This window comes from Eleutherodactylus coqui, chromosome 6 (assembly GCF_035609145.1).
Source record: "Eleutherodactylus coqui strain aEleCoq1 chromosome 6, aEleCoq1.hap1, whole genome shotgun sequence".
Classification (NCBI taxonomy): Eukaryota; Metazoa; Chordata; class Amphibia; order Anura; family Eleutherodactylidae; genus Eleutherodactylus; species Eleutherodactylus coqui.
Window position 1 is genome coordinate 34,177,718 of NC_089842.1, and position 27,232 is coordinate 34,204,949.

Sequence of the window (27,232 nt, forward strand, 5' to 3'; positions counted from 1 at the left end):
AGACTGAGAACGCTATAGCTGTAATGGCCTGCTCAGCCCGAGATGAAAAAAATTTTTTTTTGCAAAACTGCTCCCAGCCAGCCACAACAGTAATGCACGCGGTCAGATGTGGCCCTAAAAAGGACCGTTGGGGTTCTTGAGGACAGGATCCTACACTACCACTTTCCCTATCTCGTCAGCAGCACTTTCCCTATACTCTCCCAGTGTGTGTCTGAGGCGAGCCGCGGGCGAGACCACTTTAAGTACTCGGCGGTCACTTAATCTCACCAGCCACTCACTGTAGGGGGGTGGGATAGGGCTGGAATGTCACAGGAGGAAGTGGTAATGCCTTCCCTGCATGTCTATTGGCTAAAAAATGGCGCTAAACATGTAGGGAAGGAAATGGAATTGACTCGAGTACCGCATGGTGCTCGTCTCGAGTAATGAGCATCTTAACCCCTTAGTGACCAAGCCTGTTTGCGCCTTAATGACCAGGCCAAATTTTGCAAATCTGACATGTGTCACTTTAACATGGAAAAACACCAGAAAGGTTTTGCATATCCAAGCGATTCTGACATTGTTTTTTCGCCACATGTTGTACTTCATTTAGGTGAAAAAAATAGACCGATAGAATTTGTGTTTATTTATTAAAAGCGCCAAAATTGGGAAAATTTTGAAAAAATCGTCATTTTTTCACATTTCCAACTGCAATATCTTAAATATGTGCAAACATAATATAGAAATTTTTGCTAAGATTTATATTTCCACCCATTTACTTTATTTTGGGCGCACATTGGAAAAACTTTCGTTTTTTTTAACCATTTAGGAGATGTACAAATTTAACATTACTTTTTAGCATTTTGACGAACACTTTGTTTTCCTATACCAAGCCAAGATTGGAAAGGCTCATGAGTGTCAGAATAATAGATACCCCCACAAATGACCCCATTTTAAAAACTACACCCCTTAATGTATTCACTGAGGGGTGTCATGAGTGTTTTGACCCCACAGTTTTTTTTCAGGAATTAATTCAATTTAGAGGAGAAAAAGTAAAATTTCATATTTTTGCAAATCTGTCATTTTAAAGACATATTTATTTCCTATAGTTTACATGAAAATGAGGATTTACACCCCAAAATGGATACCCCTATTTCTCCCATGTTCAGAAATATATCCATTGTGGCCCTAATGTTATATCTGAGTCCACAAAGGGGCCCAAAATGAAAGGAGTAGTCAGTGTCTTTCAAAACAGAAATTTTGCTTGAAGTCCTTTCAGGCCCTATAGCACACATGTGGAATTCTTGAGCACCCAAAACCAGAGAAAACCCCCACAGATGACCCCATTTTAAAAACTAGATCCCTTAAGGAATTTATCTAGGGGTGTACTGCATATTTTGACCCCACAGTTTTTGAATGAATTCAAGCCAAGCAAAAGGAAAAAATTGTGATTTTCGTTTTTTCGGCAATTCTGTCATTTTAAAAACAGCTTTTTTTGTACAGCACACATATGAATGAAGACTTGCACCCAAAAATGGATACCCCTGTTTGTCCCGTGTTCAGAGACATACCCATTGTGGCCCTAATCTTATATCTGGATGCACAACGGAGCCCAAAATGAAAGGAGTAGTCAGTGGCTTTTAGAACATAAATTTTGCTTGAAGTCCTTTTAGGCCCCATTGCCCAATTGTAGAGTTCCTGAGCGCCCAAAACTATAGAGAACCCCCCAAAATGACCCCATTTTGAAAACTAGACTCCTTAATGAATTTATCTAGGGGTGTACTGCGCATTTTGACCCCACAGTTTTTGAATAAATTCAAGCAAAGCAAAAGGACAAAATTAGGATTTTTGTTTTTTTGGCAATTCTGTCATTTTAAAAACAGCTTTTTTTGTACAGCATACATATGAAGAAAGACTTGCACCCCAAAATGGATACCCCTGTTTGTGCTGTTTTCAGAAATATACCCATTGTGGCCCTAATCTTATGTCCGCATGCACAACGGGGCCCAAAATGAAAGGAGTAATCGGTGGCTTTCAGAACATAGATTTTGCTTGAAGTCCTTTTAGGCCCCATTGCCCACTTGTAGAGTTCTTGAGCGCCCAAAACCATAGAGAACCCCCACAAATGACCCCATTTTGAAAACTAGACCCCTTAACGAATTTATCTAGGGGTGTACTGTGTATTTTAACCCTACAATTTTTGAATAGATCTAAGCAAAGCAGTAGGAAAAAATTACGATTTACATTTTTTGGGCTAATGCGTCAATTTAAAAACAGTTTTTTTTGTACAGCACACATATAAATAAAGACTTTCACCCCAAAATGGATACCCCTGTTTGTCCTGTGTTCAGAAACATACCCATTGTGGCCCTAATAGACTTACAGGACCGATGACTAGGCCTACAATGAAAGGAATACCCGTTGGATTTCAGGGTACAACAGAATAAATTCCAGGCCCCATTGCCCACTTATAGAGCCATTGAGCGGCCAAAACTATAAAGAACCCCCTTGTAGGGGGTCAAAACAGACCGTTCAGCTGATGCTGTCTGCTTCCGAATTAGTCTTAAATCATGTGAGTATACTCGGAGGAATTCTATGGACTCCACAGCGTATGTGTTAACGAAAGAAATGCCTGTTTAATGTACAATGTATTCAATCTTTATACAGTTCTTACGAAGTGAGTGGCTTTATGCCAGATACAATTAAAATTAATAAGCACATATATTGATTTAAAACATCTCGGCCTCTTATTAGTATGTCTTCCTCTGTGTAGGTGTAATCCGCAGGTACATTCCTGTAAGCTTGTTAGTAAGTTTCAACCAGAATTGTTTAGAGATAAGAATAGGACAGAAACCTAACGGTAATGCAATTAATATTTTCAGGTGGGTCATTCTAACTGAAATCTAACATTTTTCTCAAGTGAAAGTTGAAATTAATACAGGTATATATGTGTATTATAGCAGACAAGCAAAGAGACAAAATGGAGTCTCTGTAGTCTATTTTTAAAGCGTCAGCCCTTACACGTATAAGCTTAAACCTTTAGCAGAAGAAGACGCAAATTATAAATAAATAAGTATTCTGTGAAATACACTTATCATTCTCTATTTAAAGGCATAAACCTGAATTAACCCCTCACACCCTCAAATGATCCCATTTTGAAAACTAGACCCCTTAACGAATTCATCTAGGGGTGTACTGCGTATTTTGACCCCACAGTATTTGAATGAATCTAATAGAGATGAGCGAGCACCAAAATGCTCGGGTGCTCGTTACTCGGGACGAAAATTTTGCGATGCTCGAGGGTTCGTTTCGAATAACGAACCCCATTGAAGTCAATGGGCGACCCGAGCATTTTTGTATATCGCCGATGCTTGCTAAGGTTTCCATTTGTGAAAATCTGGGCAATGCAAGAAAGTGATGGGAACGACACAGCAACAGATAGGGCAGGCGAGGGGCTACATGTTGGGCTGCATCACAAGTTACCAGGTCCCACTATTAAGCCACAATAGCGGCAAGAGAGGCCACCCCCCTCCCAACAATTTTTAGTTCAGAAAAGCCCTCATTAGCAATGCAAACCTTAGCTAAGCAGCACGATACCTCCAACAAAGCAAAATCACTGCCTGCATGACACTCCGCTGCCACTTCTCCTGGGTTACATGCTGCCCAACCCCCCCGCACGACCCAGTGTCCACAGCGCACACCAAAGTGTCCCTGCGCAGCCTTCAGCTGCCCTCATGCCACACCACCCTCATGTCTATTTATAAGTGCGTCTGCCATGAGGAGGAACCGCAGGCACACACTGCAGAGGGTTGGCACGGCTAGGCAGCGACCCTCTTTAAAAGGGGCAGGATGATAGCCCACAATGCTGTACAAAAGCAGTGAGAAATATAATCCTGTGCCACCGCCATAAGGAGATGCACACGTGGGCATAGCAATGGGGAACCTATGTGCCACACACTATTCATTCTGTCAAGGTGTCTGCATGCCCCAGTCAGACCGCGTTTTTTTATAAATAGTCACAGCCAGGTACAACTCCCCAATGGGAATTTCGTGTGCACCTACAGCATGGGTGGCTCCCTGGAACCCACCCGCTGTACAAAAATGTATACCATTGCAGTGCCCTGGACAGCAGAGCTAACATCAGATTAAATGCAGGTGGGCTTCGGCCCACACTGCATGCCCCAACCTGACCGGGCTTTTTAATTCATAGACACAGGCAGGTACAACTCCCTATTGTGAAGTCCCTGTGGACCGACAGCATGGGTGGGTGCCAGGAAGCCACCGGCGGTACATAAATATATCCCATTGCATTGCCCATCACAGCTGAGGTAATGTCATATTTAATGCAGGTGGGCTTCGGCCAACACTGCATGCCCCAGTCTGACTGGGGTTCTTTAGAAGTGGACACATGTAGTTACAACTCCGTGTGGACCCACAGCATGGGTGGCTCCCTGGAACCCACCGGCGGTACATAAATATATCCCATTGCAGTGCCCAGCACAGCTGAGGTAACGTCAGCTTTAATGCAGGTGGGCTTCGGCCCACACTGCATGCCCCAGTCTGACTGGGGTTCTTTAGAAGTGGACACATGTAGTTACAACTCCGTGTGGACCGACAGCATGGGTGGGTGCCAGGAAGCCACAGGCGGTACATAAATATATCCCATTGCATTGCCCATCACAGCTGAGGTAATGTCATATTTAATGCAGGTGGGCTTCGGCCCACACTGCATGCCCCAGTCTGACTGGGGTTCTTTAGAAGTGGACACATGTAGTTACAACTCCGTGTGGACCCACAGCATGGATGGCTCCCTGGAACCCACCGGCGGTACATAAATATATCCCATTGCAGTGCCCAGCACAGCTGAGGTAACGTCAGCTGTAATGCAGGATGGCAAAAAATTAATTGGATTACACTGTAGGCGAGGGCCCCAAAAAATTGGTGTACCAACAGTACTAATGTACCTCTGAAAAATTGCCCATGCCCAACCAAGAGGGCAGGTGAAACCCATTAATCGCTTTGGTTAATGTGGCTTAATGGGTAACTAGGCCTGGAGGCAGCCCAGTTTAAATAAAAATTGGTTCAGGTGCAAGTTTCAACGCTTTAATGAGCATTGAAACGTATAAAAATTGTTTACAAAAATGATATGACTGAGCCTTGTGGCACTAAGAAAAATTGCCCGTTCGGCGTGATTACGTGAGGTTTCAGGAGGAGGAGCAGGAGGAGGAGGATGAATATTATACACAGATTGATGAAGCAAAAATGTCCCCGTTTTTGATGGTGATAGAGAACGATGCTTCCATCCGCGGGTGCAGCCTACGTGTTGCTTAGGTATCGCTGCTGTCTGGTGGAGAAGAGAAGTCTGGGGAAATCCAGGCTTTGTTCATCTTGATGAGTGTAAGCCTGTCGGCACTGGCAGTTGACAGGCGGGTACGCTTGTCCGTGATGATTCCCCCAGCTGCACTAAACACCCTCTCTGACAAGATGCTAGCGGCAGGGCAAGCCTGCACCTCCAGGGCATAAAGCGCAATTTCGTGCCACGTGTCCAGCTTTGACACCCAATAGTTGTATGGAGCAGAGGCATTACGGAGGACGGTGGTATGATCGGCTATGTACTCCCTCACCATCTTTTTACAGTGCTCCCTCCGACTCAGCCTTGATTGGGGAGTGGTGACGCAGTCTAGCTGGGGAGCCGTAAAGCTGGCAAAGGCCTTGGAGAGTGTTCCCCTGCATGCGCTGAACATGCTGCCTGATCTCCGCGCCTCCCCTGCTACTTGGCCCTCGGAACAGCGCCTTCTGCCGCTAGCGCTGTCAGATGGGAAGTTGACCATCAGTTTGTCCACCAGGGCCTTGTAGTATTGCATCACTATCGAACCCCTTTCCTCTTCGGGAATGAGAGTGGAAAGCTTCTCCTTATAACGGGGGTCGAGAAGCGTGTACACCCAGTAATCTGTAGTGGCCAGAATGCGTGTAACGCGAAGGTCACGAGAAAGGCATCCTAACATGAAGTCCGCCATGTGTGCCACAGTACCTGTACGCAACACATGGCTGTCCTCACTAGGAAGATCACTTTCAGGATCCTCCTCCTCCTCCTCCTCAGGCCATACACGCTGAAAGGATGACAGGCAAGCAGCATGGGTACCCTCAGCAGTGGGCCAAGCTGTCTCTTCCCCCTCCTCCTCATCCTCCTCATGCTCCTCCTCCTCAACGCGCTGAGATATAGACAGGAGGGTGCTCTGACTATCCAGCGACAAACTGTCTTCCCCCGGCTCTGTTTCCGAGCGCAAAGCGCCTGCCTTTATGCTTTGCAGGGAACTTCTCAAGAGGCATAGCAAAGGAATGGTGATGCTAATGATTGCAGCATCGCCGCTCACCATCTGGGTAGACTCCTCAAAGTTTCCAAGGACCTGGCAGATGTCTGCCAACCAGGCCCACTCTTCTGTAAAGAATTGAGGAGGCTGACTCCCACTGCGCCGTCCATGTTGGAGTTGGTATTCCACTATAGCTCTACGCTGCTCATAGAGCCTGTCCAACATGTGGAGCGTAGAGTTCCACCGTGTGGGCACATCGCACAGCAGTCGGTGCACTGGCAGATGAAACCGATGTTGCAGGGTGCTCAGGGTGGCAGCGTCCGTGTGGGACTTGCGGAAATGTGCGCAGTGCCGGCGCACCTTTCCGAGCCGGTCTGACAAGCGTGGGTAGCTTTTCAGAAGGCGCTGAACCACCAAATTAAAGACGTGGCCCAGGCATGGCACGTGCATGAGGCTGCCGAGCTGCAGAGCCGCCACCAGGTTACGGCCGTTGTCACACACGACCATGCCCGGTTGGAGGCTCAGCGGCGCAAGCCAGCGGTCGGTCTGCTCTGTCAGACCCTGCAGCAGTTCGTGGGCCGTGTGCCTCTTCTCTCCTAAGCTGAGTAGTTTCAGCACGGCCTGCTGACGCTTGCCCACCGCTGTGCTGCCACGCCGCCCGACACCGACTGCTGCCGACGTGCTGCTGCTGACACATCTTGATTGCGAGACCGAGGTTGCGGAGGAGGAGGAGGAGGGTAGTTTAGTGGAGAAAGCATACACCGCCGCACATACCAGCACCGAGCTGGGGCCCGCAATTCTGGGGGTGGGTAGGACATGAGCGGTCCCAGGCTCTGACTCTGTCCCAGTCTCCACTAAATTCACCCAATGTGCCGTCAGGGAGATATAGTGGCCATGCCCGCCTGTGCTTGTCCACGTGTCCGTTGTTAAGTGGACCTTGGCAGTAACCGCGTTGGTGAGGGCGCGTACAATGTTGCGGGAGACGTGGTCGTGCAGGGCTGGGACGGCACATCGGGAAAAGTAGTGGCGACTGGGAACCAAGTAGCGCGGGGCCGCCGCCGCCATCATACTTTTGAAAGCGTCTGTTTCCACAACCCTATACGGCAGCATCTCCAGGCTAATAAATTTGGCTATGTGCACGTTTAACGCTTGAGCGTGCGGGTGCGTGGCGGCGTACTTGCGCTTGCGCTCCAACACTTGTGCTAGCGACGGCTGGATGGTGCGTTAACAGACATTGGTGGATGGGGCCGAGGACAGCAGAGGTGAGGGTGTGGGTGCAGGCCAGGAGACGGTAGTGCCTGTGTCCTGAGAGGGGGGTTGGATCTCAGTGGCAGGTTGGGGCACAGGGGGAGAGGCAGCGGTGCAAACGGAGGCGTTGAATGGCCTTCGTCCCACCTTGTGGGGTGCTTGGCCATCATATGTCTGCGCATGCTGGTGGTGGGGAGGCTGGTGGTGGTGGCTCCCCGGCTGATCTTGGAGCGACACAGGTTGCACACCTCTGTTCCTCGGTCGTCTGCACTCTCAGTGAAAAACTGCCAGACCTTTGAGCACCTCGGCCTCTGCAGGGTGGCATGGCGCGAGGGGGCGCTTTGGGAAACAGTTTGTGGATTATTCGGTCTGGCCCTGCCTCTACCTCTGGCCACCGCACTGCCTCTTCCAACCTGCCCTGCTGCTGCCCTTGCCTCCCCCTCTGAAGACCTGTCCTCAGTAGGCGTAGCAAAGCAGGTGGGGTCAGTCACCTCATCGTCCTGCTGCTCTTCCTCCGAATCCTCTGTGCGCTCCTCCCTCGGACTTACTGCCCTTACTACTACCTCACTGATAGACAACTGTGTCTCATCGTCATCATCCTCCTCACCCACTGAAAGGTCTTGAGACAATTGCCGGAAGTCTCCAGCCTCATCCCCCGGACCCCGGGAACTTTCAAAAGGTTGGGCATCGGTCACGACAAACTCCTCCAGTGGAAGAGGATTCAGAATCATTGCTGCCCATTCTGGGCAGGGGCCCGAGAACAGTTCCTGGGAGTCTGCCTGCTCCTCAGAATGTGTCATTGTAATGGAGTGAGGAGGCTGGGAGGAAGGAGGAGCAGCAGCCAGAGGATTCAGAGTTGCAGCAGTGGATGGCGCAGAACTCTTGGTGTTCGATAGATTGCTGGATGCACTTTCTGCCATTCACAACAGGACCTGCTCACACTGCTCATTTTCTTTTTTTTTTTTTTTTTTCATTAAATTTTTATTGAATTTCACATTCAGGTATACAATTATGCATTAGTAAGAAAAAACAATTTTTTTACACAATATATATATTAGAAAGTCAGACACATTCGATTTGTTGATGTGAATTCTTGTTTAGTTATTTAAAGAACACATTTTAGAGTTTATTAGGTAAATCAGGGCAGAGGGGGGGTTTGATAGGGGAGGGGGGGGGGAGGGAGAGAAGAACAGAGGGATATAGGAAAAGGGGGCTAGGAAAAAACATAATAGGATATAACATTTTTAGACATCCAGCTGAAATTTATCAAACCATTGTTTCCATACTGCTGTGTATTTTAAGTAAGAGTTATTTCTGATCGCAAGAGCTTTCTCAAAGGTTCCGTGTTCCGTTATGAGTTGAGTTAACTCGTTTATATGAGGGATTTCCGTGTTTCGCCATTTCCTAGTAATTAGGATTTTTGCTCCCATTAGTATGTGGCTTATTAATTGTCTTTTTTCCGGTTTTATTTCTCCGAGGTCAAGAAGTAGGAGCGCTGTAGCAGGGATTTTCGGTACATTAATATTCAATATTTTGTTAATTAGTGAGAATACGTTAGACCAATATATAGAGATTAGGGGACAAGCCCAAAGAATGTGGATTAGGGATCCCTCCTGACCGCAACCCCTCCAACATTCAGCCCCGGGAATCAACCGTCTTTTCTTTAATTGGTCCGGAGTGAGGTACCACCTTGTGAGAGTTTTTAAGTGGGTTTCTATTAAGTTGGCACTTTTTGTCGCTTGTTTGGCTCTTTTAAAAGATTCTAACCAGCTTTCGAGAGAGAACTTTGTTTTTAAATCTTTTTCCCAATTTAAGAGGTGGCATCTCTTACCCGACTTCAGGTTTCCAGTCATCTGGTCATAGAGGAGTCTGGTTGCACTTTTGTTCCCCTTTTGTAGTTTTGTTATGTTTGAAACCATTATGTATGGAATCATTGTGTTCTGAGGGTGGATGGATTTTAATAATGATCTTACTTGGAAATATCTGTACATTTCTGTTATTGGTAAGTTGAATTGTTGAACCAATAGTGAGAAAGATTTCAATGAGTTTTGCTCATAAAGGTCTGCTATTTGTTTTATCCCCATTTCTAACCAAATGTTTAGTCTCAGTCCTGGAATGAAATGTTCCAAAGTGTCTAACGGGATTGAGTTTTGGTTATGGGTTTTTGTATATTCAATGCTTTGAGTAAATTTGCTCCATGCTTCCGTTGTCGCTGTGATTGTTGGTGAGGAGTTTGGGATCGCAATTTTTGACCTTAGTTGTGGATGTTGAGATGTCATAATAGTTGCATAAATTAGCGATTTTAGAGCTTTAGGGTTCATTATTTCTCTCTCCAAATTTACCCATCCTGACATTGTCGAGTGGGTTAACCAATCTCTTGACTGATTAATTTGTATCGCTGTATAATAAGTCTCTAAGTTGGGAAGATCAACTCCTCCTTGGGTTTTGTGTAAAGACAAAATAGAACGTGCCACTCTCGGTGGTTTACCATTCCACACATATTCTGACATCTGACTTTGGAATTTTTGTAAAATTTTTTGTGGGATCGGAATAGGAAGTGATCTGAAATAATAGAGGATTTTTGGAAGAATTATCATTTTATACAATGTAATTTTCCCCAGCCATGTAGAGTGATGTTTTTTAAAATCGTTTAGATCTATTTGTATACATTTGAGTAGTGGGGAATAGTTAGTTGAAATGGTGGCAGCCAGGGGGAAGCAAACTTGAATTCCAAGATAGGGAATATTTTGGGACTGCCACTGAAATGGGAATTCAGATTTTATATCTCTTTTTAAATCAGTTGGTATGAAGACTCCCAGTATTTGTGACTTGGACACATTTAATTTATAGTATGAGATTTTTGAGAATAGGGCTAGACTAGAGTATACATGTCTAAGGGAAGATAAAGGGTTAGTTATCATAATTAGCGTATCATCTGCAAATAAGCTGATTTTGTGTTGTCTAATTTTTGTAGGTACTCCCTGTATGTTAGTGTTCATTCTTATGAATTCAGCTAAGGGTTCCATAGCTAGAATAAATATTAGGGGGGAAAGTGGGCATCCCTGACGGGTCCCATTAGTGATGGAAAAAGTATCAGACAGTGTACCGTCTACCAGGATTTTAGCTGAGGGGCTGGAGTAGAGAGCTTTTATTGCGTTAATGATATTTCCAGTGAGTCCAAATTTTTCTAGAACAGCAAAAGTGTATTCCCAATGGAGGCGATCAAAAGCCTTTTCTGCATCTAAGGCGAGGAATAAGGCCGGGGTGTGGGATGTTTCTAGTATAGAGAGAAGATTGATGACTCTTCTTGTAGCATCGGATGCTTGACGTCCCTTAATAAAGCCCACTTGATCTGAGTGAACTATGGACAGTAAGACTGTCTGTAGTCTCTGTGCAATAATTTTAGAATATAGTTTAGTATCGCAATTAAGCAGCGATATAGGGCGAAAGTTCGTTACGCACGAGGGGTCTTTACCAGGTTTGGCTATTGTAACGATAGTAGCTTCAAGCATTTCTCTTGGAAATTTACTTTGTTGAATTGCCGAATTAAACATTTGGGTCAGGTGTGGAGCTAAAATGTCTTTAAAGGATTTATAATATTCGTTTGGGTAGCCATCTGGGCCCGGGGATTTTTGCAGTTTTAGTGTTTTTATAATGTCAATAGTTTCTTGGGTTGTTATAGGTTTGCTTAGGTTTTTTAGTTGCGACTCTGAAATTTTTGGGAGATTTAATGTTTGAAGAAAAGACGCTATTTCCTTTTTGTTCGGCTGGGGGGTGGAGGGGTCTTCTTTCAGATTATATAGCTTTTCGTAAAATTTGCGAAAACATTCCGCTATCTGTTTAGGATGTGATATTTTTAGCTTTTTGTTTTCTGGGTCTGCTATGTAGGGAATTTTTGTTTTTGTTCTGGTTTTTTTGACTAGGTTTGCCATTAATTTGGAAGGTTTATTCATCGAGGAGTAGTAGGCTATTTTTGAATTTTTGATAATTTTATCAAAGTCATCTATAAGAAGGGAGCGTAACTTGTGCCTTAGTTCAAATAATTGTTTATGTAAATCATCTGACTGGACTGTTTGTAGGCGAATTTCAGTGGCTGTTATTTGGTTTAAAATGTCATTGATTTGTTTTTCTTTGTCTCTTTTGTGTTTTGCGCTGATTTTAATGAGGATTCCCCTAGTAAACGCTTTATGGGCATTCCAAATTGTTGCTGGAGATACCTCCGGAGTAACATTAGTTTGAAAATATTCCGTGAGGGCATCTTTTATTGTTTTTGTATGTTTAGGGATCCCCATTAGAAAAGTGTTATATTTCCATGTGCGTGTCGCATTCCCTCCCTCTCCCCATGTAAAAGTGGCTGTGATAGGTGCATGATCTGACCATGTGGATTTTCCAATCGAGGCGTTTGAGATTAGAGGTAGAGACCATCTATCCACCAATATCAGGTCTATTCTCGAAAAAATTTTATGCGGGGGGGAGTAAAAAGTATACTCTCTCGCTGATGCGTTTAGGCAGCGGAAGCTATCATAGAGAGCTTCTTTTTGAATCCATGGGTTTAAGTTTGGGTGGATTCTGCGGGTTTGAGAAGTTGTGTCTATGGAATCGTCTGGGACGAGATTGAAGTCTCCACAAATCATCATTTTTCCATTTCCATGCCTCCGCAGTTTTTTGATAGTCTTATTCAGAAAACTTATCTGGGCTTTATTTGGTGCGTAAATGTTCAGTAAGGAGAAAGGGAGAGAGTTTAAAGTTCCTGTTACCAAGAGAAATCTCCCTCTAGGATCTTGTATAATTGACTTGGTTTGTATATTAATCGTGTCTCTAAAAGCAATCAATACTCCTGCCTTTTTGTTTGGGGCGCAGGCCAGGAGGATCTTAGGGAATTTAGTATGGTAAATTTTTGGACACGCGGAAGCATCGAAATGTGTCTCCTGCACACAAAGAATATCAGCATTTTGGGTCAACGCTTCTCTCCATAGTGATGAGCGTTTAAATGGTGAATTTAACCCATTCGCGTTTATGGAGAGAAGTTTAACCGACATTTTTAGAAGTAGAGTATGACATAAAGCAGCATGGAAAATAGCGATGTCTAAGCATAACAAAGGGTAACATTGCAGAGTATAGTATCAAAAGGTATAATATCATCAAAACAGTTGACAACATGGGTGGAACTTCAAGCCCAGTTAAATTGTGGGCTTGTAAAGTGGGGGGGTAAAGTTCACCTGAGTAAGCAGGAGCCAGAGGCAGGCTGTGATGATGAGGTTTTTTCGTAGGTCGAGGTGTAAGTGGATTTTTTAACGGCCATGCTCGGAGGTCATGTGGGTTTTTTCTGGTCTTGGTCTTCTTGTTGGACCCCTAGGGTTTTCATCCGGAGGTGGGATGGAAATGCCCCAGGATTTAATTTTTTCTGTGGCCTCTTCTGGATTTGAGAAGAGGTGAGTGGATCCATCTTTGTGGATTAGGAGTTTCGGAGGGAAGCCCCATTTATATGGAATTTTAGCTTGACGTAGGGCGTTGGTAACTATTGAGAATTTTCTTCTTGCTTGTAAAGTCATCTGCGAGAGATCCGTGTAGAGGCGAATTGCATTATATGGGGCCGGTAGTTGGTTTAGTTTGCGCGTAGCTTGCATCATGGCTTCTTTGATATGAAAAAAGTGAAACCTAGCAATGATGTCTCTAGGCATAGAGTCGGGGACGAATTTTGGTTTTGGCAATCTATGCGCTCTGTCTATGGTTAAATCCATGAGTGAAGCATCTGGGAGAACTGTTTTAATCAGTTGCTGGATATATTTGGTGATTTCAGCTGTCTGGATCGTCTCTGGAATGCCTCTGAATTTGACGTTATTACGTCGGTTTCTATCCTCTATATCTGCAAGCTTTATTTTGAGGGCATCAACCTCTTCTGACAGAGAGTAGTGGTCATCAATTAAATTATTATGAGATTGGGTTAATTCGGTCATTTTGTTTTCGGTATGGGATACTCTTTCCTCCATCTCCTCCATAGAGGATTTTAGGGTGGAGCTTAATGAATCAAAGTTCACTTGTAAGGAATCTTTTAGGGCCAGTAACATTTCTTTCATAAATGCCTCTGTGGCTGGTTTGTCTGAAGAGGGCATAGAAGTGATAGGGTCTTCCATCTGAGGGCTTTGTGGATCTTCTATGTGATCTTCCGCTATTTTTGCCCGTTGTTTTAATGGGCTAGCGGTCGGGGATGCATGTGGTTTCTTGTTTTGGGCTGAATTAGCAGCCATTTTGTTGGGATGTGACTTGCTTTTTGGGGGAGCTTTCCCCTTAATGGCCGACATGGAGTTAGTGGTGTGGGGCAAGGGGTTGTTAAGCGGGGCTGAAGTGTCACTCACCACTATGTCTCCTCTCCGTTCTGCTGCGGTTCTTGTCAGAGGGCTCTCGCTGGTTTTAGGAGGTTGTAAGTTGGATTCCTCTGTTTGGCTTGCAGGCTGTGTCCCAGAGTCAGGATCCGCTGTGTATGGGCTGCCACGCAGGGTGAAGAAGTCTTCTAGTCGTCTGTGCAGGGGCTGACAGGACTTACGTCGGCTCATCTGTTCTCCAGTTTTTCTGAGCTTGGTTGTCCTGCACCACCTTGTCACTCTCTTCTATGAGTGGGAGCCGTCGGGGATCGCTAGCTTTAAGAAAAAACGATCTACTGAATGCCTCTCACCGTCAGGGAGACCACAGGGTAAGGGGAGGTTGCTATTTGTAGAGAGCGGTCTCTCCGGGTATCCGTGGAGAAGATGAAGCTGCCGACAGCGGTTTCTCCGCTTCTCGTTAGTATTAGCAGTGGCAGTTTGTTTTCTGCTGGGTGGGAGCCAGCTCTTCTCTCTCTGTTACGAGTGACAGGTGTCAGGGACCGCCGGCCTCCGAACGACCCACCGGTTGTCCCTCTCCACCCTGGAGCTTATGTGCGCTGGGGTGCAGTGGCCGCTGTGGAGAAGCCGACACTCACAGGAAGCGGGCTCTCCGGGTTACTGTGTGGTAGAAGGGAAGCCGACAACGATTCCTCCGCTCTCCGTCAATGACAGCCGTGTAGGCTCTCTCCCGGGTCTTTCTCTTCGTTAAGAGCGGCAGGTGTCAGGAACAGCCGGCCTCCGGACGACCCACCGGCTGTCTCACACCACCGGGGAGACTGTGTGCGCTGAGGTGCAGGGGCCGCTGTGGAGAAGCCGGCACATGCAGAAAGCGGGCACTCCGGGTGTCCGTTCAGTAGATGGGAAGCCGGCAGTCTTTCCACCGGATCCAGCTCCCCTCTTTTCGCTACGGGCGGCAGGTACAGGGACCGCCGATCTCCGAACGAAACCACCGGCCGTCTCTCACCCTCCGGGAAACCACGTGCGCTGTAGGTGCAGGGTCCGCTATGGAGAAATCGCCACGAGCAAGGAGCGGGTTCTCCGGGTGTCCGTGCAGTAGATGGAACGCTGAGGACGGATCTTCCGCTCACCGCTACTGTCGGTAGTGCAGGGTGTCTTTCTGTTGGGTGGGAAACGACCGTTTTTTGCTTAAAAGTTGCTTTTAAAAGCCTCTGCGCTCGGAGCACTTAAATTAAGCAGCCATCTTGGTGCTTGGTCAGGCCACGCCCCCCCACACTGCTCATTTTCTAATAAAGGTCTACCGCGTGGACCCATTAATTGTGAGATTAATCTGGGGACGCCAGAAACGTGCCTCTCTCCTAATCCCGCAGCAGTTGGCTGCGATACACCTGGATCAGGAGCTCGGCCTGTGCCCACACCCTGACTTGGGCCTCCGCGTCCTCGCCCGCGTCCACGTCCTCTAGGCCTACCCCTACCCCACAGCATGGTGTATTAGCAGTAGTGCAGAAACAGAACGCTGTAATTAAATGTGCCGCTTATTGGCCTGTGGTTGGAGGCTGACTTCGCTTACGGACCGCACAGCAGAGCCAGGAAATAATTTTGTGCAAGCCTGCTGTAACACTTAGCTGGCTGCGTATGAATTAGGACAACTAGCCCCAGCACACACCCAGTACACTGAGGACGGTCACAGGCAGCCCAAATAGAATTTTTTTCCCAAATGTTTTTGGAAAGGCCCACTGCCTATATTCAAGAAATATGTCTTCTCTCTCTGCGTCACCACTACTGGCCCTGGAGTATGTAAAATAACTGCAGAGTGTTGCACTGTGGACTGGAATACAGCGCTGATGTAACAGCCAACACAGAGCCAGGAAATAATTTTGCACAAGCCTGCTGTAACACTTAGCTGGCTGCGTATGAATTTGGACAACTACCCCCAGCACAGACCCTGTACACTGAGGACGGTCACAGGCAGCCCAAATACAATTTTTTTCCCAAATGTTTTTGGAAAGGCCCACTGCCTATATTCAAGAAATATGTCTTCTGTCCCTGCCTCACCACCACTACTGGCCCTGGACTATGTATAATTACTGCAGGGCGCAATGCTCTGCACGGCCCATATACCAAAAAAAAAAAAAAAGTGTAACACTGCAAAAAGCAGCCTCCACACTACTGCACACTGTTAGATGTGGCCCTAAGAAGGACCGTTGGGGTTCTTGAAGCCTAAAATACTCCTAACACTCTCCCTATAGCAACTCCAGCAAGACAGCACTTTCCCTGAGCTATGTCAGAACGCATATGTGGCGAGCCGCGGGAGGGGCCGATTTATATACTCGGGTGACACCTGATCTCGCCAGCCACTCACTGCAGGGGGGTGGTATAGGGCTTGAACGTCGCAGGGGGAAGTTGTAATGCCTTCCCTGTCTTTCCATTGGCCAGAAAAGCGCGCTAACGTCTCAGAGATGAAAGTGAAAGTAACTCGAACATCGCGTGGTGCTCGTTTCGAATAACGAGCATCTCGAACACGCTACTTCTCGAACGAGCATCAAGCTCGGACGAGTACGTTCGCTCATCTCTAGAATCTAAGCAAAGCAGAATGAAAAAGTTTCGATTTTCAATTTTTTTGGCAATTTTTTAAATTTAAAAACATTTTTTTTTGTACAGTGTACATAGGAATGAGGACATTCACCCCCAAATGGATACCCCCATTTGTCCCGTGTTCAGAAACATACCCATTGTGGCCCTAATTTACTTACAGGACCCGTGGCAAGGCCTATAAAGGAGGGAACACCCGTTGGATTTCAGGGCACAACTGAATACATTCCAGGCCGATTGCTTATTTGTACGGAATAAAAATTGACTCCCTAAAAGACCCCCCTCCCCCACACACCCCACGCCCTTTTCAGCGTTCACAAATCTTAAATAAAAGTAATAATGTGAACTGTGTAGTATTTCCGAAGACAGGGGTAATTACGGAGACTGGTTGAAATGGGCCCATGGGGCAATAAAACCGTGTATCCCCCCTCCTCTCATGCTTTTTGGGGGTACTTAGTGACCTCAGTGGCAGGTATGGGGTGTAAAAAGTGGCGTTCCGTGAGTCTCCGTAAGCTTGCGGAGGTGCGGCGGTCTCACACAGAAGGCGCTCAACAAGCTGCTCCTGAAACTGCATGAAGGCGAGCGTTCCCGGGGCTTCTTGTAAAATACGTATTACAGGTAGCGGTCTGAATAACGCCGTGCTCACGCAACCGTAGGTGGATTCTGCTTGCGGAGGCCCACAGCGGATCTCATCTGTGAGGCCGGCTGTGACCCTGCGTACGGCCGCGTAATGTACTGCGCATAACTGCGTACTCACACAGGCGGTCATGCGCAGTACACCTTTTTTGTTGTTTGCATTTCCCGAACCCTCGCTTAACGATGACGCGGGTACCAGCAGCCCGTATACAACGTAGTTGCGTATGGGCTGCGGGTATATCCGCGACCATGGAGCACAATGGGCTCTATGTTGCGGATAGCCGTGATAAAATAGAACCTGCTGCGTTCTCTTTTCTGCGAGTGGATTACACAATTCCAACCCACTAATATGAGCGGAATTGTGAAATCCAATGCGATTGATCTGCATATTAGCGCGGATCAGACGCATGCGGAATCCGTAATTCCTATCCGGTCATGTGAGACCGACCTATGTTAGAGCGCTACTTTTTTATCACGTGAACGGGGACCGCTCAACGAGGCCGCCTGTCACTGCTCCAGGCTCTCGGCGACCATTGGTCGCTGAGAGCAAGGAGATTTAAAATTTCCTGTGCTCCCCGACTCCTGCGCATGTGTCCGGCTTTTTGCCGGCAATCGCATGTGCAGAATTCGGGATGGTTCACGGAGGAGGATCGCGTCGGGGTTCAAATACGCAGGCCTCCGGTAAAGAGTTTCATCTCCTCTCACCGATCGCATCGATGAGGGGAGATGAAACTTCAAATTTTTTTTTTTACTTTTACCTGATCGCCATTATTGGATAATGGCGAACACGTGATCAGGAACCCCTCACCGTCGCCCCCTGTGAAATCTCCAGGCTCTTGGCTACGTTTTGTAGCCAGGAGCAGGGAGAATTTAAATTATCCTGGCAATCCACAGCTTTTGCGCATGCGTCCGCTATATTGGCGACGGGCGCGTGCGCAGAAGCTGGGGTAAGGTCCGCGGATAAATCCGGGGGCTGTATGTACGTAATTTCATCCTCCCTCACGGATATGATCCGTGAGGGGAGATGAAACGTACGCTTTTTTAACTTTTTAAAACTTTTTTTTACTTTTTTTTTTTACTTTTTTACATTTTTTTTACTTTACATGATCACTGCTATCCATTGGATAACAGTGATCATGTCTCCGGTATAATCTCTCTGCTCCTGGCTACACATGGCAGCCAGGAGCAGAGGGATTTTGAATTTCCCGGGGCTCGAGCCCCTCTGTGCACGCGCCCGATGTCAATCATTGGGCGCGCATGCGCAGAGGGGGACTTTGGGTCCCGGAACACCGGGGACATCGGCGGACCTGGGGTGAGTATTTTCACCTCCCCTCATGGATCCGATTCATGAGGGGAGGTGAAACATTTACTTTTTAAAAACTTTTTTGCACTTTTCCGCGATCGCCGCTATCCATTGGATAATGACGATCGCGGTACCAGGGACCGCTCACTGCAGTCCCCGCTGACATCTCCTGGCTCCCGGCTTCTGTACTGCCGGGCCTTCTGCGCATGCGGCTGACATAATGCCGCCTGGCGCGCATGCGCAGAAGACCAGCTTCCGGGCCCGGAGCGGCAGGAGAGCGGAGAGCAGTGCGGCGGACCTCGGTGAGTATTTTCAGCTGCCCTGATGGATCTGACCCATCAGGGCAGCTGAATCTTTAACTTTTTTGATACTTTTATTTTCTTTTTTACGATCGGCGCTATCCATTGGATAGCGCCGATCACAATGCTGGGGGGGGGGGCGGACAGCCCGGGATGACAGCTCCATGCCATGCTGTCGGCTATCTGCGGACACCGACAGCATGAAGCTGTCACGTCCACAGACCGAGGGGCTTTATTCTCTGCAGGACGCATGTTTTTACGTCCTCAGAGAATAAAGCCCACTTCGGGAGGACGTGAAAAGACTATGGGCTGGTCGTTAAGGGGTTAAACACCCTAATGCTCGAGCAAGCATCAAGCTCGGACGAGTGTGCTCGCTCATTTCTAGTGCTTACACGTTGCTCACATGGAAATTTTTAATGAAGATATTGTCACTTCATAGTAAGCAAGAAATAATATATGTATACACATAGAGGAGCATTAGATTCTCTTCATACTGCATGAACCGATGTCCTTCTGCAGAATGTGCCACCCCTTACACGCTACTCACTTTTTACTCTTGAAGGTAACACCCATTTTTATTCAAATTTAACTGGAAGTTGCAGACCTTTTTTAGCCTTAAAAGGTATGCTACATCCCTGCACTGCATGGCCACTTCCTTATGCACTTTACAGCCTTTCAGCATATGCACATAGAAGCCAGTTACATTGTTCTCAGTATATACACATACAGGTGAGGTAGATTCTCCTCAGTATATACACATAGAGGTGAGGTAGATTCTCCTCAGTATATACACATAGAGGTGAGGTAGATGCTCCTCAGTATATACACACATAAGTCAGTTAGATTGTTGTACCAAATTTCACACTTGTACAACACCAGGAAGTTAAATTACATAGGGGTGCACTTAGTTTTGCAATTAGCATTGCATAATCGAGTTGTGACCCCTTTACTTTTTCTATTTAGGACCTTAAGAATGGTCATGCCAAATTTCATGTTTGTACAACACCGTGAAGTTAGAGAATTAGATTAGGTACATTACACAGGGGTACCAATACTTTTGAACTTAGCATTAAATAATAAAGTTGTGACCCCTTTACTTTTCCTATCCAAGACCTAAAGAATGACCATGCCAAATTTCATGTTTGTACGACACCAGGAAGTTAGAGTAGTAGTAGTGAGTCAGTCAGTGAGGGCTTTTGCCATATATATATATATATATATATATATATATATATATATATATATATAGTTCTGCGTTCCCGGTTAACAGTACATAAACCACTTTATGGCGACCCAAAGGAGATCACAGACACCATGTGCATCATGCACTATAAATTGCATTAGTGACCGGGAACTAGGAAGGGTTAACTGATGACTTGCTCCTGACTCTTTCTCCTTTTCTCTCTATCTTCTAATTAACTATCTCTGTTCTGTAAACTCTCTCTGACTCTCTCTCTCCTTTGTCTTTTCAGCATAAACTTAGCTTCATACTCAAAATCACTGATGTTGGAGAAAAAACAAAAGACATTATTTACTGAAAATTAAGCCAATAATGCAACACCTGATAGACTGCATGGCAGGCACAATCACCATAAACCCTAGTAGAATACAATAAGCCAGGCTATGATATGGAGGAGCTACTTGTTCAGTGCAGACACTCACTCAACCCAGCCGAGATTGGGGAGGAGTGACTGCTAGCAAACATAGTCTGCACATGTGAACTGATACCAAGAATGTCAGCCACAGGCAGGTGCGCCACACCATACACAATTGCAACCCCTAATGGCAAGGCAGTGGACCACCCTCTATCACCACATTGGGTCACACTGCATGTAAAAAAACTGATATATGCGGGTGTTAGTTTTGCATTTTAGCCAAGACACATAAGCTGACATGCCACGGAAAGGCCACTATGCGTCTGTCATCTTTGAACACTGAACCCACAGCTCAATACTGTTAGCACAAACCACTATGTCTTCACTCAAGACTGCACCTAGCTGCACTATTGAAGGAGCTACCAATTCCTGCACTCTCAATGCCACAAAGAATTCCAAGAAAAAAACAATGTAAAATAAGAATGCCTCATACGGCAATATACAGACTGAAAATACCACTTACCCAAGTTGCCATTAACTGAAAGAACACAGGCCTCCATCTATCTGACTGAACCCTACCCCTCCAGAAACCTCTCAGGTCAATCACAAAGAACTTTGTGACATCTTTGAGCCCCCTCAACCAGAAGCAGAGGGCTAGTGTTGACCAAAATCTATTCAACCTTGCAATTGATCAGCCACCTTAGCTACCTCTCCCTGTTGTCTTTGTTTACCACATAGACTAGATCAGTCATCCACTCTTTCCAATGGTTCCAAGTTGACTCAAAAGCCATTGAAGTACCTGGCATAAGTGATGCCTTGATCAGATGTCTCATCACTTGCAGGCCACATTCTAAAGCTATGAGGGACAGGTTGCTCCTTGTGCAACTGCACCTGGTTCCAATGATCAGAAGTGCTTCAATTAAAAACAAGCAGAGTATCCAATTGAATTTCCAACTCCCAGTACATGTGCAGCAAACACCCACGCATTCTGGAGCAAACATTCTAACACCAATCACCTAAGCACCTGAATTACCGGTTGGGAAGACGCAGTCGTGTTAATGGTCACCTGCATGAACCTCATATTTTACCTAACCTCATATTTCTACCTAACCATTTTGTTAACAGTCACCCCAAATTACCACCACTCTTAGTATAGGAAAAAGCTCTAAGACAGTCAGGTTCCTAACAGTCCATCTACCACCCATGAGTCTGGCCACCTTCCGACACACCACTAATCACCACAAAATCCCCAAACCTGGTACTGTCCACCGCATTATACTGGTCCAAAAATCACTCCCAAACCACCACATCTTCTCTATCCTCCTTCATGAGCCACACTTAATAATGGGAATGATCACCAGCTATTGCGCCCTCACACCCCCCTTCCCCGCCAATCTCCAACAGAAAACCCTTCCCATAGGCATGATCCTGCAAAATTAAGTTTTCCCAACAATAACTGCAGGTCACTAAGGGGATTTTTTTTTAAGTTGACGTGCCCAGCTGACCACTTGACGCAATGAGCTCAATTTTTCAGCTAGCAATCGAAATTCCATACTGTTAGTATCCAACGTTATACCATGAAAATTGAAGCATATTGACAGTCCCTCAGTCTTCTCTGGTGCAAACGAAACACAAAAATTCTGCAACACCCACTCCATGTTTTTTAGAAGAGTCAGACATATCGGCAAGCTGGATGGGCCAATGCATAAAAAATCGTCCAAGTAGGGAGTAACATTGCACAGTTCCCACTCCAAAAATGAGCTAAGTGCCTCAAAATAAGCATAGGGGGGGCCGTGGCCTGCAGAAGACCGATATGGACGCCATCTGCTAAGCTCCGCTCTGGTGTAATCCTCTTAAGCTACTAGAATAGCAGTGGTGGGATCAAACATCAGTTGTCAAACTCCCTGCTCTGTCGGCATGACACGCCGAAAGCCTGCTAAAGCTTCCCCGCAGTGGGTAGCCGACTTTTTTACTGCCACGGTGCCATGAAGGACTCGGCAGCCCCACTTTCCTCCTCTCCTGATGGCTCCTGTGATGCAGACAGCGGGGTTCCTCTGAGACAGAAGACAGCTGCAGAGTCTCCAGGAACTGCTCAGAAGGATGCTTGCCCTTCTGTAGTGCTGGGAGAGATTAGTGAATCAGCAGCAGCCATTACCCACATCACCACTAACTCATCCAAAATGGTGCCCAGCCTTGTGCTACATGCAGAAGAGAGGGAGTCTCCTACAGCCAGCCCTAATAAGAGAAGACCCAGGCTGGAAGCTGCAGTGCACTCATGCTACTATCCCCATAAGACACTGCAGAACTTATCAGCATGGTCCCATCCTCAGATCAGACTGCATCAGAGGTGTTTATTAAGGAAATGATGCTGGCACTGCATAGCTCTATGCGGGAAGATCTCAACGCCTTTTCTGTATCTTTCAGCTCCTCTATAAAAGAAATAGAAGAAAGAACCTCATATAGAGCACAAAATGGAGGAGCTCACCAACTCACATAATTCTCTGATAAATGTGCACTACTCCCTTGAGGGAGAGGTGGTCCACATTAAAACTAAGATGGCAGATATAAAGGACTGTAATACTTTGGACAATAATACATTTACGGGTATCTCAGGAAAAATTGGCCCATCAGAACTGAAGGACTTCCTGACACATTTTATAAAAAAGCTCCTTCCATCCACCCCCAATCAGGAACTCATTATTGATAGGGCACACCGCTTGCCGCAACCAAATTCCTTCCGGATACTATTACGCGGATGTCATAGCAAGGATACGTTTCTATACATCAAAGAGGCTCTTATGTTCGCTTCCCGAAAGATGAAGGATCGACCTGACCAGTTGACAAATATCCAGCTGTTTGTGGACATATCATTAGCTACAATCTAGGCTGGGAAGGCATTTTCACATGTTACTTCCTCACTTAGGAGAGAAAAAATTCCATACAAATGGGGTTATCCCTCTAAGCTAATACTACACAGAGATGGATCTGTATACATGTTCAACAGACCAGAAGATGGAGAGAAGACTCTTTCGTCCTGGGGAATCCATATCCTTGACAACTCACGGAACAAAGCTGACAGCAACTCCACTGCAGTACCCCGAAAGAATACACAGCTCTCCCCTCCTGCTGAATTGTCAGTTTCTGCTAACCAAAATGGAGGTTTTCCAAACGTCAGGCAAACTCTTTTCTCCCCGAAATTAGGCAGGAATTGATTCCTGCTGAAAGAAAACTGTTCTTGTTGCTTTTGTTCAAGCTCTCTTGGTTACTGAGTTCCGAGCTCAGAAAATGTTTTTCAACTGACCATCTCATTTGTCAATCTTAGTCAGTTGTATTTGTTGCAATTTTATGTGTTCTTTTTCTTTCCCCTCCCCCAAGTTGTAGCATTCTGAAGGTCAAATATTCTGGTGATCTTTTTCCAACTTTACCATGTCTCTAAAAATGTGTTCATTTAATGCAGTAGGGCTAAATTCCCCTTTTAAGACGTCAGTGGTCTGGAGAGAATCACTCCATGACAAAGTGGACATTTTATGCCTTCAAGAGACGCATTTTGCTTCAGTCACATGCCCTTCATCCTCTCATAAAAAAATTTCCAAAAATGTTTCTAATCCTTTGCTGAAGGGAAGATAGCGGTTTTGATGGTAATTAAAGACAGCATAAATTCTGTTCTCTGAGCAAGTTATAGACCCTCATGGGAGATATATAATCATAGTAGGTTCATTTAACAACACCCAAATGACCCTAGTAAATGTATACACCCCAAACTCTTCCCAAATTACTTTTTTAAGCAAAACTCTCAAGAAAATGTGCAAAGCTCATATTAGTTAACTTATAATTTGTGGGGACTTTAACATCATTCCAGATAAGAAACCCGACTACACTAGTTCTCTTAACAGATCGTCCCCAGTCCTGGCCCCATGGCTCCACAGGAAGGCATTATATGACATATTTAGATGCCTTAACTCTTCCCCTAGGGAGTACACATACTACTCTCCCCACCATAGATCCTTCTCCAGGATTGACTTGTTTTTAGTCAATAGATGGACTCTCCCTGGCGCTTCGTCTATAGAAATAGGTGCTACAACCTGGTCAGATCATTCTCCTATCTGCCTTACTCTCGCGATGGCCAACTTTGCAAAGGCGCCTAGGAGTTGTAGAAACAATGTTTCCCTCATGAGAATACCCCACTACAAAATAATGATTAAGAAGTCCGCGTCTGAATATTTCTCAATCAATGCAAACCCAGACATGGATATATTCTGCACATAGAATGCCCACAAGGCATTCATGTGGGGTATTCTGATTAAAATTAGCTCACAATACAAGAAGAAAAAGCAACTTTCATAACTAACATTATTGCACAAGTATCTAGTGTAGAGCAAAATATTCAATCCTCTCCCTCGACCTCGTTTCATAAAGAATTAATATCTCTGCGACATAACCGTCGTTGGGCACTGATTGAGGAATATGACAAGTCTTTAAGGTTTTCTAAAATGAACTATTGCACGTCATTTAACAAGCCTTCAAGATTGATGGCCAGGTTAGCAAAACAACGTCATGTGGCATTCAAAATTCTTTTCCTAGATGGTTCAGGAGTAAAATGAATGCACCCCAAGGACATAGCTGATGAATTCCGTTATTTCTACTCCAAACTATATAATCTCAAAGATGACGCTTCCACTCCACAACCTGACATTTACCAAATTAATAACTTCTTAGAAGAAAAAATCTTCCTGCAATCACAAAGAATTAACTAAGAGTGCTAAACCCCCCTCCACCTCTGTGGAGGTCCTCACAGACAATGATTTAAGGCATGTACCGCTGTATACTTCAGCCATCTGTAGCAGGAGTGATCATATATGCCGCTGTGTACTTCAGCCATCTGTAGCAGGAGTGATCATATATGCCGCTGTATACTTCAGCCATGTGTAGCAGGAATGATCATATATACCGCTGAATACTTCAGTCATGTGTAGCACGAATGATCATATATACCGCTGTATACTTCAGCCATGTGTAGTAGACATGATCATATATACCGCTGTATACTTCAGCCATGTGTAGCAGGAATTATTATATATGCCGCTGTATACTTCAGCCATGTGTAGCAGGAATGATCATATATGCCGCTGTATACTTCAGCCATGTTTAGCAGGAATGATCATATATGCCGCTGTATACTTCAGCCATATGTAGCAGGAATGATCATATATGCCGCTATATACTTCAGACATGTGTAGCAGGAATGATGATATATGCTGCTGTATACTCTTTTCTGAGGTTACGTGTTGCGATAAACGCGGCGATGCCATGCCCTGGCCTTTCAGCTAAAGTAAAACATACACGCCTCCTTCCCGGGGTCACGTGAGGCGGCGCATGCGATGACGCCACGCCCTTTTTTCAGCTACTACTGAGAACACACGCCTTTTCCCCGGGGTTACGTGATGCGTCGTACGCGATGATGTCACACCCGCTCAACTATGGCAACAAATGGGCTATATCACGTGTTTGTCGCGCGTTTGTCACAGTACGTACACACGGTACTACGGAGACGCACGGGACTCTTTGACAGCTATCAGCGGTTCTTAAAGTGATCAAATACATTGCTCTGCCATCTGCTCATATAGGTCAGTATACTTAAGATGGACAGCTTTACAACCTCTCACCTGATTTGATCCACATACTTGATTTAGCATTGGTAGGTGGTAAAGCTAATTAACTACCATGACAACGGCTGACATCATGAACTATGATTGGCTATTAGAGTGACATTCCCATGGAGAGGTTGGACAATCTATCCCTATTTAAGACCAAGTGATCCAGACATTCATTATGCTGTCAGCCCACCACCAGGACTGACATGCCGCCGTTTTTTTCATTTTCTTTCTTTATTTTGTTTTTGTCTCCTTACTGATGATATTAGCATCGAGTGGGGATACTCTATTCTGGCTAGAGCTTTAGAATTGTCTGGTTGTGATATCTATATCTAATTTAACCCTAGCTGGTCTCCCCTTTTTTTGCAACAAAAACGGCGTTAGATTGACTAGGAACCATATTTATGGTCTCAAATTACCTAGGAGAGTAGATTTTTATTTTAATTCTCTTCTTTATTATCGCTGAGGGATAACAGATACGTTATCTTCTGAAGATTTTGTTTTTTTTGAAGCCACTACCCAGCTATATTATCTTGTGCTGGCATTCATCTATTACAGCCATTATCCGGTTTTACGATTTTTTTTGCTGGAATTGTTCTATTTGAACCCCTGAGGAACCCACTTTTTGTGGGGGAAACGCGTAGGGTCTTTACCATCGCTCAGGTTTTCCTTGATGTCGTCCCTAACTATTAGGATGACACCTGAGCAACAACGTTAATTACTAGAGATGAGCGAGCACCAAAATGCTCTGGTGCTCGTTACTCGAGTTGAACTTTCAGTGATGCTCGAGAGTTCGTTTCGAGTAACGAACCCCATTGAAGTCAATGGGTGACTCGAGCATTTTTGTATATCGCCGATGCTCGCTAAGGTTTTCATTTGTGAAAATCTGCAAAACACAAGAAAGTGATGGAAACGACACAAACGAATAGGGCAGGCGAGGAGTTACATTTTGGGCTGTATCTCAAGTTCCCAGGTTCCACTATTAAGCCACAATAGCGGCAAGAGTGAGACCCCCCCTCTCCCCCCCCCACTGTCAGCGTAAAGATTGTTCTCCTCTGCCACAGCTGTAACAGCTGTGGCAGAGAAGAACGATGTTAGCCCATTGAATTCAATGGAGCCGGCAATACAGCCGACTCCATTGAAAGCAATGGGATGCCGGCGATCGCGGGATGAATTGTCGGGAAGGGCTTAAATATATAAGCCCTTCCCTGCAATTCATCCAGAAATGTGTAAAAATAAAAAATATATATATACTTACCTGGTCCCGGCAGAACGATGTTAGCCCATTGAATTCAATGGAG